The sequence below is a fragment of the Solanum lycopersicum genome, chromosome 10 (genome assembly GCF_036512215.1).
Source record: "Solanum lycopersicum chromosome 10, SLM_r2.1".
Taxonomy (NCBI): domain Eukaryota; kingdom Viridiplantae; phylum Streptophyta; class Magnoliopsida; order Solanales; family Solanaceae; genus Solanum; species Solanum lycopersicum.
In genome coordinates, this window is record NC_090809.1 from 53,944,906 (window position 1) to 53,959,976 (window position 15,071).

Below are 15,071 nucleotides of genomic sequence, written 5' to 3' on the forward strand. Positions count from 1 at the left end.
ATGAATTAACAGAATGAGATTAGTGGAGCGGGTGTCACGAACCTACACGTAGAATTAGGGTATCGGGTGTCACGAACCGACACGTAGAATTAGGGGATCGGGTGTCACGAACCAACACGTAGAATTAGGGGATCGGGTGTCACGAACTGACACGTAGAATTAGGGGATCAGGTGTCACAAACCGACACGTAGAATTAGGGGAGCGGAGTGTCACTTACCGACACAAGAGGAATAAAGGTAATGAATCTTGAAGTTATGGTAATAAATTCGAATGAATAAAACCTATTTCCCAAGGAGTATGATATGGAGGCTTGAGTCCTCATGAGTGTACTTGACGTTATTTATCAAAGATTCTTGTACATGTTGTTGCTACAGATTGAGTATTGTAGATGATTTATGATATTATTTGATGCATATTATTTTCTATTTTGAGTTGGCCTATGATATCTACTCAGTACCCGTGTTTTGTACTGACCCCTACTTGTATGTGTCTTTTTGTTAAATTGTGGAGTGCAGCAAACGTGTCGTCGTCTTCAACTCAACCGCAACTCTAGCCAGTCTTCATTACACCGGATTTCAGGGTGAGCTAATGCTTCTAGCTTGGACTGGATCTTCCCCTTCATGTCTTGATGCCTTGAACTTCCGGCATGGACTAGCTTTTTACTTATTTTAGCTTATTCGATACTCTTAGATTAGTAATTTGAGGATAGATGTTCTTGTGATGATGACTTCCAGATTTTGGGGATAATGATAAGTTTGGATTTTAGAAGTTATCAATTGATTTCGTTAATGAGTTTTTAAGTCTTCCGATATTTTCTGTTTATTATTGGTAAATGATTGGGGTTTAGATTGGTTGGTTCGCTCACATAGGATGATAAATGTGGGTGCCACTCGCGGCCAATTTTGGGTCGTGACAAACTTGATATCAGAGCATTAGGTTCGTTGGTCTCATCACACAAGAATGAGTCTAGTAGAGTCTTCAGGAACGGTAGGGGGACGCCTTTACTTTTCTTTGAGAGGCTATAAGACTTTAGGAAAATTCCATTCTTTCTTTCTTTCATGCTATTACTTGGATCCAATTGGTATCTAGGTGATACAAATTGGTATCTGACCATCTTCACTCTATTTCGTAGATGGTTAGAACTAGAGCAACGACTGCGCCAACACCAACTTCGGCAAGACAAGATGCGTTCGAGCCAGCCACTGAGACTGTAGCTCGAAGAGGAGTAGTGGCAAGAGGCCATGGAAGGGGTCGCGGGAGGACGTCCCCTAGAGGAAGAGGACAAGCACCTAGCCCATCTGGTACTAGGGCGGTGACTCCTCCATCGGCTGAGGAAGTAGTAAGAGAAGGGGAGGATGGGGCAAATGAGCAAGTACAGAATGAGGAATTACCACCCCAACCTACCCCAGAGATGATCAATCAGGTTCTTGCTTATCTTAGCGGGTTATCTGATCAAGGTCAGACACCTCCAGTGTTTTCTGCACCAGCACCTCAGGTTCCGGAGGTACAACATGCGGCTATTGTGGCTCCCCGCGTGGATGCCTCATTGGAAATAGGCACGTTTCCTCGTTTGACTACTGGGCCTATAATGACAAATGACAAGCATGAACTTTTCTGTAAGTTCTTGAAATTTAAACCTCCAGTCTTCAAGGGTGCTGAATCTGAGGATGCCTACGATTTTCTGGTTGACTGTCATGAGCTACTACACAAGATGGGTATAGTAGAACGGTTTGGTGTTGAGTTTGTGACTTATCAGTTTCAAGGGAACGCCAAAATGTGGTGGCGGTCACATGTTGAGTGTCAACCAACAGAGGCACCACCTATGACTTGGGCATCATTCTCTAGCTTGTTTGTGGAGAAGTATATCCCCCGGACTTTGAGGGATAGGAAAAGAAATGAGTTCTTGAGCCTAGAGCAAGGTAGGATGTTGGTTACTGCATATGAGGCTAAGTTTTGTGCATTATCCAGGTATGCCACCCAACTTTGTTTCAGTCCACAAGAGCGGATTTGCCGTTTTGTGAAGGGGTTGAGGTTAGAATTGCGGATTTCAGCCTTACAGGTAGCGGCTATGGCAAAATCCTTTCAAGAAGTGGTAGATTTTGTGATAGAGGTGGAAGGAGTGAATCCAGATGACTTCACCATGGCATCGACATCAAAAAGGTTTCGAAAGGGAGGTGAGTTTAATGGTTCTTACTCTAGAGGACAGGGTTCAGGAGGTTACTCAGTTCGACCAATTCAGTCTTCACTACAGACTGTAGTTGGGGGTCAACCTCAGACTGGTCAACACTTCTCTGAGAGACCTATGCTTGACTCCAGAGAGTATTATGGATGTGGGGAGACTGGACATATTAGGAGGAATTGTCCAAACAGAGTTATAGACCCCCAATAGCTAGAGGTAGAGGTGGTCATGGTAGAGGCCGTTATTCTGGAGGACGTGGTGGCCGAGGTAATGGTGGCCACCAAAACGGCCGGGGTGACGGACAAATGGGAACTACTGCAGCGCAACATGGTAGGGGCAATGGGCAAACAGGTGATAGGGCCCATTGTTACGCTTTCCCTGGGCGGTCAGAAGCGGAGACATCAGATGTTGTTATCATAGGTAATCTTTTGGTTTGTGATTGTATGGCTTCTGTATTTGACCCTGGCTCCACATTTTCATATGTATCTTCTTCATTTTCTACTAGTCTTAATTTACGTTGTGAATTGCTTGACATACCTATTCGTGTGTCTACTCCGGTGGGTGAGTCTGTGATAGTTGGAAAAGTATATAGGTCTTGTTTGGTGACTTTTGTGGGGAGCAATACTTATGTAGACTTGGTTATCTTAGAAATGGTTGATTTTGATGTAATTCTAGGTATGACTTGGCTCTCTCCGAATTTTGCGATCTTGGATTGTAATGCTAAAACTGTGATGTTAGACAAGCCTGGGACAGATCCGTTAGTGTGGGAGGGTCACTACACTTCCAATCCGGTTCATATCATCTCCTTTCTTTGTGCTAAGAAAATGGTTAGTAAGGGTTGTTTAGCATTTTTGGCACATCTCAGGGATGATACTACCCAAGTACCTCCAATTGAGTCGGTTTCGATAGTCCGCGAGTTTTTAGATGTGTTTCCTGCAGACCTTCCTGGTATGCCACCGGATAGAGATATTGACTTCTGCATCGATCTTGAACCGGGTACTCGCCCCATTTCTATACCCCCTTATAGAATGACTCCCACTGAGTTAAGGGAGTTAAAGGCCCAACTTCAAGAGTTGTTGAGCAAAGGCTTCATTAGACCAAGCGCATCCCCTTGGGGTGCTCCTTTTTTGTTTGTGAAGAAGAAGGATGGAAGCTTTCGGATGTGCATAGACTACAGATAACTGAACAAGGTAACTATTAAGAACAAGTATCACATTCCTCGCATTGATGACTTGTTCGATCAGTTACAAGGTGCTTGTGTCTTCTCTAAGATTGACTTGAGATCCGGTTATAATCAATTGAAAATACGGGCAACGGATGTGCCAAAGACTGCTTTTCAGACCAAGTATGGGCATTACGAATTTGTAGTGATGTCTTTTGGTCTTACGAATGCCCCTGCTGCTTTCATGAGCTTGATGAACAGGATTTTTAAGCCATATCTGGATCTCTTTGTGATCGTATTTATTGATGATATATTGGTATACTCAAAGAGCAAAAAGGAACATGAGGAGCACTTGAGAATTGTATTGGAAATGTTGAGGGAGAAAAAGCTTTATGCCAAATTCTCCAAGTGTGAGTTTTGGCTAGATGCAGTGTCCTTCTTGGAGCATGTGGTTTCTAAGGATGAGGTGATGGTGGATCCTTCTAAGATTGAGACAGTGAAGAATTGGGTAAGACCTACTAATGTGTAAGAAATAAGGAGCTTTGTTGGTTTAGCTAGGTATTACCATCGATTTGTCAAGGGATTCTCTTCCATTGCTTCCCAATTGACGAACTTGACTAAGCAGAATGTTCCATTTGTACGGTCGGATGAATGTGAAGAAAGCTTTCAGAAGCTCAAGACTTTGTTGACTACCACACCAATCCTTACCTTGCCAGTGGAAGGTAAGAATTTCATTGTCTATTGTGATGCATCCTATTCGGGCTTGGGTGCAGTACTAATGCAAGAGAAGAATGTAATTGCATATGCTTCAAGGCAATTAAAAGTGCACGAACGTAATTATTCGACCCATGATTTGGAATTGGTTGCGGTAGTGTTTGCCTTAAAGAAATGGAGACACTATCTATATGGAGTTAAGTGTGAAGTATACACAGATCATCGTAGCCTACAGTATGTCTTTACTCAGAAAGATTTGAACTTGAGACAGAGGAGATTGATGGAACTACTGAAGGATTATGATGTTACCATCTTGTATCACCCAGGAAAGGCTAATGTTGTGGTAGACGCCTTAAGTAGAAAAGCAGGGAGCATGGGTAGCTTAGACCACTTACAAGTTTCTACACACCCATTGGATAGAGAGGTTCAGACTCTGGCTAACGACTTTATGAGGTTAGAAGTAAATTAGAAGGGAGGATTTTTGGCCAGTATGGAGGCGAGATCTTCTTTTCTTGACAAGATCAAGGGGAAACAGTTTGATGATGAGAAACTAAGCCGAATTCGGGATATGGTGTTGCAAGGAGAGGCTAAAGAAGCAATAATGGATGAGGAAGGTGTTTTGAGGATTAAGGGAAGGGTATGTGTGCCCCGTGTTGATGATTTGATCCACACTATTCTTACAGAGGCTCATAGTTCCGGATATTCTATACATCCTGGTGCAACCAAGATGTACCGTGACCTAAAGCAACACTTTTGGTGGAGTAGAATGAAGCGCGACATTGTTGATTTTGTTGCCAAATGTCCAAATTGTCAGCAAGTAAAGTATGAACACCAGAGGCCTGGAGGGACACTTCAAAGAATGTCCATTCTTGAATGGAAGTGGGAGAGAATTGCAATGGACTTCGTGGTTGGTCTTCCAAAGACAATGGGTAATCGTTGACAGATTAACTAAGTCTGCTCACTTCATTCCGGTCAAGGTGACCTACAATGCAGAGAAGTTAGCCAGACTCTACATCTCAGAAATTGTTCGATTGCATGGAGTTCCACTTTCCATCATATCAGATAGAGGTACGCAGTTTACTTCTATGTTTTGGAGAACATTGCATGCTGAATTAGGTACTAGGTTGGACCTTAGTACTGCATTTCACCCTCAGAACGATGGTCAGTCTGAGCGAACAATTCAAGTGTTGGAGGATATGCTTCGTGCATGTGTGATAGAATTTGGGGGTCATTGGGATAACTTTTTACCCTTAGCAGAGTTCTCATACAATAATAGCTATCACTCAAGTATTGATATGGCTCCATTCGAGGCATTGTATGGGAGAAGATGTAGGTCTCCCATTGGTTGGTTTGATGCATTTGAGGTTAGACCTTGGGGTACTGATCTTTTGAGGGATTCATTAGAGAAGGTGAAATCTATTCAAGAAAAGATTTTAGCGGCTCAAAGCAGGCAAAAGGAATATGCAGATCGAAAGGTTAGAGACTTGGAGTTCATGGAGGGTGAGCAAGTCTTGCTGAAGGTTTCGCCCATGAAAGGGGTGATGCGGTTTGGAAAAAGAGGTAACCTAAGCCCAAGGTATATTGGACCATTTGAAGTACTTAAGCGAGTAGGGGAGGTGGCTTATGAATTAGCCTTGCTCCCAGGACTGTCAGGAGTGCATCCGGTATTTCATGTGTCTATGTTGAAAAAATACCATGGGGATGGAAACTACATCATTCGTTGGGATTCGGTTCTTCTCGATGAGAATTTGACTTATGAGGAGGAGCCTGTTGCCATTCTAGATAGAGAAATTCACAAGTTGAGATCAAGGGAGATTGCATCCATCAAAGTTCAATGGAAGAATCGACCAGTTGAAGAGTCCACGTGGGAGAAGGAGGCTGATATGCGAGAAAGATACCCACACCTGTTTACAGATTCAGGTACTCATTTTCGCACTTGTTTTCCTTCTTGTGATCGTTTGGGGACGAATGATGGGTAAATTGGTATCTATTGTAACGACCTGTTTAGTCGTTTTGAGCAGCAGATTTTATTTCTGGAAAAACTGGCTAAGTCGACGGATCCCACGACGAACCGTCATGGGCACGACGGACCGTCGTGGGGGTCTCGTTCCAAAACACTTAGAATTCAGAAATTTGGGTAATGAAATCGACTCTCTGAACTTCGCGACGAAGTGGCAGGACGGACCGTCACAGGCGTGACGAGCCGTCACAGACCCTTGGTAAAAATCTAGTCTCTGACTCCGCGACGGAAGCAGCAGGACGGACCGTCGCAAGCACGACGGCCCATCATGGGCTGCATAATCCCAGGCTAGGTCGGATTTCTGTTAAATGTTTTAAGGGGCGTTTTGGACTATTCCTGCTTATAATTATAAAGTTAGTGGTTGAATATTAATAATCAAATTTCTTGAGGTTTAAAGGAGATAACCTTAAATTAATTAGTGGGCTACTTTTACCATTTTTGATACTTAATTATATGTTAATTAGGGTAAAAAAAAGACGGTTTGAATAAGAAAAATAGAAAGAACAAGGAGAGGGAAAGAGAATCGATCGAGAGAGAGATAGAAACGAAGAGGACAACAGAGCTTTGGGGAATTAGCTTGTTCGATCGCAATTCTTCGGTGGAGGTAGGTTATGGTTTTTATGCTATTCGTAGTAAACTCTTAATAGCGAATGATATGTATTGGGTGGTGTTGTAAACCCTTATATGCTCAATTGTGTGTTTGCATGTTGTGATGAAATAAGCATGATGAAGCTATTAAATCCTAAATCTTGAAAATCTCTTGTTAATGATGATGCCTTGGTATAAAAGAAGACTTGATGAACTAAAGTAATGAGATTGATGATGCCTTGGTATAAGAGAAGGCTTGATGAACTAAAGTAATGAGATTGATGATGCCTTGGTATAAGAGAAGGCTTGATGAATTAACAGAATGAGATTAGTGGAGCAGGTGTCACGAACCGACACGTAAAATTAGGGGATCGGGTGTCACGAACCGACACGTAGAATTAGGGGATCGGGTGTCACAAACCGACACATAGAATTAGGGGATCGGGTGTCACGAATCGACACGTAGAATTAGGGGATCGGGTGTCACGAACCGACACGTAGAATTAGGGGAGCGGAGTGTCACGTACCGACACAAGAGGAATAAAGGTAATGAATCTTGAAATTATGGTAATAAATTCGAATGAATAAAACCTATTTCCCAATGAGTATGATATGGAGGCTTGAGTCCTCATGAGTGTACTTGACATTATTTATCAAAGATTCATGTACATGTTGTTGCTACATATTGAGTATTGTAGATGATTTATGATGTTATTTGATGCATATTGTTTTCTATTTTGAGTTGGCCGATGATATCTACTCAGTACCCGTGTTTTGTACTGACCCCTACTTGTATGTGTCTTTTTGTTAAATTGTGGAGTGCAACAAATGTGCCGTCGTCTTCAACTCAACCGCAACTCTAGCCAGTCTTCATTACACCGGATTTTAGGGTGAGCTAATGCGTCTAGCTTGGACTGGATCTTCCTCTTCATGTCTTGATGCCTTGAACTTCCGGCATGGACTAGCTTTTTACTTATTTTAGCTTCTTCGATACTCTTAGATTAGTAATTTGAGGATAGATGTTCTTGTGATGATGACTTCCAGATTTTGGGGATAATGATAAGTTTGGGTTTTAGAAGTTAACAATTGATTTCGTTAATGAGTTTTTAAGTCTTCCACATTATTTTCTGTTTATTATTGGTAAATGATTGGGGTTTAGATTGGTTGGTTCGCTCACATAGGATGATAAATGTGGGTGCCACTCGCGGCCCATTTTGGGTCGTGACACTAGTACATGTTTGGGCATACATCAGACTCCCAACTATTGATGCATCAGGAATATCATTCATTTTCTTACGTTTCAATTCATTCTTTGGACATTGATTGAGACTAAATTTATCTCCTTTATGAATTAGAACGGGACTTGATGAGTATTTTTCCATTCTAAATCTCTCTGACACTTTATTAATATATGCTTTCTGAGACAAACCTAATAATCCTTGTGATCTATTTCGAAATATTTCTATTTCAATCGCATATCATGGCTCTCCCATATCTTTCATTTTAAAATTGTTAGATAAACATCTCTTGGTATCATGAAACAAACTAAGATCATTAGTAGCAAGAAAAATGTCATCAAAATATAGGACTAATATGATAAACTTACTCCGAATAACCTTCAGATATATATACACCGATCAACAGTGTTTTCCTTAAATCCAAAAGTGACAATAGTTTCATTAAACTTAAGATACCATTGTCGAGAAGCTTGTTTAAATCGCTATAATGACTTCTTAAGTTTACACACCATGTGTTCCATTCCTTTACAAGAGGACCCTTCAGGTTGATTCATATAAACTTCTTCCTCCAAATTTCCATTTAGAAAGGTTGTTTTCACATCCATTTGATGTAGCTCTAAGTCATAATGAGCTACTAAAGCCATTATAATTATGAGTGAATCTTTTCTAAAAACAGGTAAAAATGTTTCTTTATAGTCGATGCCATCCTTTTGAGTGAAACCTTTTGGAACAAGTTTGGCCTTGTGATGTTCGATGTTGCCGGTTGAGTCACGTTTGGTCTTAAAGACCCATTTACATCTAACTGTTTTGTAATCTTCTGGTAATTCAACAAGATCTCATACTTCATTTTGTTGCATAGATTTCAACTCATCTTCCATAGCATGTATTCATCTATCAGAATTATTACTTTCAATAGCTTGTGAAAATGAAACTAATCATTATCAATTCCAAAGTCAATTTTGTGACTCATGTAAATATTTCAAATAGTCATAAAAAATAGCAGGTCTATTTTATCTTTGAGATTTTCTTAATGCTACTTCTTATGTTACATCTACTACAGGTTCATTAATTATTGCTTCATTGAGATTAACATGAGTATCAATTTGTTGTTCTTGTTGATTGTAAGGTTTGCGACAACTTTAGGAACAACATCTTTAAAGGAAGTAAAAGGTAAAGAAACCCTCACCCTAACTTCTTTAATTTCCACTTTACGTGGTTTTTCACTCCTACTAACTTCACCATTCTCAATGAACCTAGCATTTCAAGTTTTAACTATTCTTGTACTGTGATTAGGAAAGTAAAATCTATACCCTTTTGATTTTTCTGGATAACCAATGAAGAAACCACTAATTGTTCTTGAATCCAGTTTCTTTTCTTGTGAATTATCAACTCTAACTTCTGTCGGGCAACCCCAAACTTGTAGGTGCCTTAAACTAGGTTTTCTACCAGTCCATAGTTCAAAAGGAGTTTTTGGGACTGCTTTACTAGGAACCCTATTAAGTAAGTAAACGGCATTCCTTAAAGATACATCCACAATGAAAGAGGAATAGATGAATTACTTAAATTACTCCTAACCATGTCTATTAATGTACGATTACGCCTTTCTGCTACACCATTTTGTTGTGGTGTTCCAGGCATTGTGTACTGAGCACATATGCCATGTTTTTCGAGTATTAGCAAATGACCTGGGTGTTGTCCATTTTCATCATATCTCCCATAATATTCACCACCTCTATCTAACCTGATTATTTTCACTTTTCTATCTAGTTGTCTTTCAACCTCAGTAATAAAGACCTCTATGGAATTTATCGCCTGAGACTTTTCATGCAACAAATAGACATACCCATAACGTGAAAAATCGTCAATAAAAGTGATAAAATATTTTTCTTTACTGAAAAATATAATATCAAAAGGACCACATATATCAGTGTGTATAATTTCAAGAAGTTGTGTGCTTCTTGTAACTCCTTTCTTTGTGTGTCTTGTTTGTTTTCCTTTAATACATTCCACACAAATGTTAAGGTTTTTAAAATCCAAATTTGGAAGAATTTCATTCTTAACTAATCTTTCCAATCTTTCTTAGGATATGCGACCTAAACGTTTATGCCACAAAAAAACATATTGTTCATTCACCAAACTTCGTTTGGTTCCAATATTGTGATGGAGAGTTAAGAGTGTTCCTGCAAATAGATTATCAAGATTCAGTTTGTATAAGTTATCACAAAGAGTATCAATACCAATGAGATAATTATGTTTAATAAACTAAAACATCCATTACCGAAATTAAAAGAATATCCAGTCTTATCCAACTTAGAAAAAGAAACTAAATTTCTCGAAAGAGAAGGTACATAACAAGTTTCAAGTAAATCTAAGTGGCGCCAGTATCAAGGATCAAATGGTAATTTCCTATAGCTCTAACTGGTGCCTTCACTCTATTACCCATATACACATATCTTTCATTCTGGTTTATGGTTTGTGTTGTAAGGAATACCTACATCGTATTAGAAACATGAACAGTACAACCAGAGTCAATCCACCAATTATTATAAGGAACTTCATTTAAATTTGCTTCGAGACATATAAAAGCACTAGGCTTACCTTTCTTCTCGAGCCATGCCTTAAATTTCAGACAATCTTTCTGAAAGTGTCTAGATTTTCCACAGAAACGACAATTATCATTCTTATGTTCCTTCTTATGTACTTGAGAGGAGGACTCATTAACATTATGGTGCCTCTGTTCTCCTTTAGCATGTTTCTTTCCTTTCTTTCCAACTCCTTGATGACTTACAAGGTTAATGGAGTGGGTTCCTTGATTCTTGAGCCTTACTTCCTCCTGAACCAACATTCCGTGCAACTCATGCACGTTTCATTTGTCGTTCATAGTGTTGTAGATCATTTGGAAAAGGTCATACTCAAACGTTAATGAGTTGATAATGAATTGTACAAGGAAATTTTGTCCCACTTCCATTCCCAAAAACTTAAGTCTTGCTACTACGTTTGTCATTCCGATGACATGCTCATGCATGGTACGTGAACCATCAAACCTCATGGTGTCAAAGTACCCATTAGTGTCCCAGCAAGAGACTTATCAGCAGTTTGAGAGGATTCTTCCACGAATTTTATAAAATCTTTTGCATTTTCAGTTTTGGAAAGAGTAGTCTTAATGTTGCTTGCAATATTCATTCGCATAAATATTATGCCTAATCTGTTAAATCGATCCCAGTGCTTATAATGAGACCTTTCTTCAGTACTCCTAGCTTCCATAATAGCAGCTGGCTTCTCAGTGTAAAGTGCAACATCAAGATCTAAAACTCCGTGATGGAATTTGATAGGTTCGCACCAATGTGAGAAGTTAAGACTGTTAAAGATCGTAACAGAGGCAGAGTGCGAATGAAGAGCAAATGTTGCAAATATAATATACTCATTTGTTAATACTTTGAGTTATGAATTTTAACTTACTATCAAATTCAGAAATGATTTATAAATTCTTTAATGTATATTGATGTCCTCCTTTGGGCGAAACATCAAAATACAACTTTAGACATAATGATGCTTAGATGTGAATTTAACGTAATTCAATAATTTTAAATGTGTCAATCTATAATATTTATTATCTTTGGATAAATAAATAAAACTCATGACACATATAAATCACCTCATTAATGTTCAATGGTTATAAAATGAAATAATCAACCTTCGGATGATCCCTAAATATCTTACAACTAAAAACATCAATTATGTTATATCAGTTATAAGCATCAAAATAATGGATAATTGAATATACATTAGTCATTATTATTTTGAATTAATTCTTCAAAGATAAGACCACTTTGGTGATTAACTAATCTCATATGCATAATTTCAAAATAAAATACATCATTATAGAGAATAATTATTTCATTTAATACTACCTATTACCGTTTTCAAATAAGGAAAACATTAATTTTATAAAAATCACTAGTTCTTAAACCATGCTCTTGATACCAAATGTATAATAATTGTGTATATATAAATAATCTAACATTTAGAAATCCTATCAATTATTCAGGATCGTAAAACTATATGATTTTCACATATATTTAATACTATGATATTTCAGTTAAAAATATATACCCAAATCTGCCATTATAATTCTTAACTTGATTGAGCGGAATCTTTTCTTTTGGTTCTTTATAAGTTGTTTCTCTCTCTTGCCTTATACTTTATGTATAGCTCTCATGGATAAAATTATATATTTATGGCAGAAAGAGGATTTAGTTATCCAATTATCCAGTTCTCCACTTATCCAATTAGAGTTAGAATTTAGTTAGTAATTAAATATTAAATCAAAATAATATTAATATGAGTGGATCATAAAACTAACATATATTAGTGGTTAAACCTATATTATAAAATGATTTTACGCAAAAAGTCAGTATTTTGATTATACTGAGTATGTGAGATAGAATAATCTAACTGAAATGAGAACTCTAAGATGCTAAACTGAATATCAACTTTAATAAATGAGTGAATGCAAGACAAAGTAATAAGCATGTAACTCAACATTGTACTGAGTAAACTATGATACAATGTCATTAAATATGTGAGATCGAACTGTGGGAGATATTGTTAATTAATATACAGTGTTATCAAATATTTGAGATCAAATTGTGGAAGATATTATTAACCGATATACTCTGAGCTAAACGGAGCTCAACCTATACCCTAGCTAGAAGGGCATCATCTAATGTGAATCCACTAATAATTGATATCCAAAAGGGACTAAGGTGTTAGTCCTAATTTAACGGGTGACCTTTAAAACTTATGTTGGCACATAATTCAGAGACTTAGAAAATGCTACAAAAGATCCTAGTCCTAATTGACGCATGAGTCTTCAGCCCTATGTTTGCTCGGTAATATTCCAATTGAACTACACGGGTAAACTACTAATACTGATAATATTGAATATCTCAATAATACTCAAAGTTGACTTAGGCAATGGATGATGTCATTTTTTGGATTCTAAGATAATTTATATCGATTTTAGGTTGTTTTTTAGATTAAAATTTAATTTGCTTATGAAAAAATTTATTCTTTATGCCAGTTATGCTTATAATCTGGATCATGAATTGATATGTGATTAGAATGAAAATTATATTACCTAATTTTTAAATATATTTAAATTACTTGAATCTTACACGCATAGCTTAGAGTGACTTACCGTACCTTACATTTTTTGACATGACATCGACTAGTAAAGAAAAAAATTTAACTCCAAACCACTAATTTCTCATACTCTGTACAATTAAAAAAATATTTGACATTACATCCACTAGTAAAGAGTAGTTTAAAAAAAAATTAATAAAGAGAATTGATATTTTTATTATCTCAGAGTAATTTTGGGGAAAATAAAAATATTTGCACTATATTATAATCCTAGAAAAAATAAAAGTGATATTACTAAATAATTTTTCAAACATAAATGACTGTTCAAACAATTTACTCGATAAGATATAAATTTAATCTCAATCAACAAATCGAATTTGTTATTTTATCTCACTCTCTAAGTAAAATAATTAATCAAAAAATATATATTTTCAAAATTAAAATTTCAAAAAGGGAAAATAAGGAGCTGCCCCTTAGAAGGTTCTAAAAGCAAACTTCCTAGTCCCTTTCCTCAAGAGAGCTGGCATTCATTTCCACCCTATATATATCCATCTTAAAGAATAGCATATGGTTACATAAATATTTAAATGATCACAGTTTTGAGCTGCCACACACATATATATTCTCAACAACCACCTAATACTTGGAAGTTAAAAGAAGTCATGACAAGAACCACATCTTTATATACAATCTTATCTCACACCTATTACCAACATCCATGCAAGATTGACAACCTTTTAATTAAAATATGTCAGTAAATTTTATTTAAAGAGAAATTATATAATAATATAAATATTTTTAATCAAATTTATTAATTTTCTCTATTATTTAAAATGATTATATTTTGTTTTACTATTTAATAATTTCATACAAGATTTTAAGTCGAATACATATAAATCACACTATATGCATGTATCTGGTGTGATTCGCATGTGTTTGGGATACCAGACGCACGAACGAAATATGAAAGTAACGAATCAGAAAGGAGGGAGGTGAGTAAGATTTGTCCATGTGTCCCACATACATGCAAATGCACTTGAATACATTTTATCTAGAACAAACTACACATAATTTTGACCTCGTGTATCGCTAGATACATATATTTAGACGCACCATAATATAATATGGTAAGATTGGTAATATCATAAACTAGTGTGTATATATGCAATTAGCTTCTAAATTAGTGAATTTCGATAAGTTGCCCCTTTTTATATATATTTGAACTACGACATATTTTAGTTTAGCATCTAATTTATGAGTGTTCGATCTTGTTATACATCTGGCTCAAAATTTCAATTTTTAATCCAAGTAAATAATAATTAAAATATGTCACCTTATATATTTATGTTCTAATTATGACATGTTTTAATTGAGCATTTGAATATATAATGAAGTATTATCATTACACGTTCAATTCAAAATTCTAAATTTTTCAATATAAATGAGTTAATTACTTAATCTATTATAATTGAGCATCTAAATATTTAATAAGATGTTCTCATTACACGTCTGACTCAAAATTTTGGCCATTTTAAAATATAAATTAATTACTCCACTTAAAATGTGTCACTTTATTTTGATGAAGTATTATTTAACGTAGTACTAGTGGTTGTAATTTCATTTTACACCTATTGAGAACACAATTCAAATTTCTCCTTTTTTATATATTATTATGTGTAGCACCTATTACTGTGTGTAAAAATATAATACTATTTAAAAGGAATCAGAAATGAAGGGGTACCTGTTTCATGGAAAGGCATTGGGCTTATGTATTTTAATTGCAAAATATAAAATATGTGTAAAAGTTATTAAAATTATAATACAACAAATATAAATTTATATGTTTAAAAATATAATAAATTCATAATTCATAGGGAGACTTATTGTCAACATTTTTTAAACTAGAAATATATATGGGTGGTTTGTCAAAATCAAACAACTTGCTAACCACAATTATCTTAATGAGTCAAATTTAGATCACCAACCAATGTCAGTCAACTCAAAGTCAAAAACTCAATTCTTCT

At 36.4% G+C, this 15,071-nt stretch overlaps 1 long non-coding RNA gene across 1 annotated transcript; it reads left to right on the forward strand.

Moving 5' to 3' along the window:
• Positions 1-513: 513 nt before the first annotated feature.
• On the forward strand, positions 514-11,286 carry LOC138338985 (uncharacterized). Its single transcript, XR_011211912.1, has 3 exons — positions 514-581; positions 9,029-9,072; positions 11,151-11,286. It is a non-coding gene; the product is annotated as an uncharacterized lncRNA (long non-coding RNA).
• Positions 11,287-15,071: the final 3,785 nt, after the last annotated feature.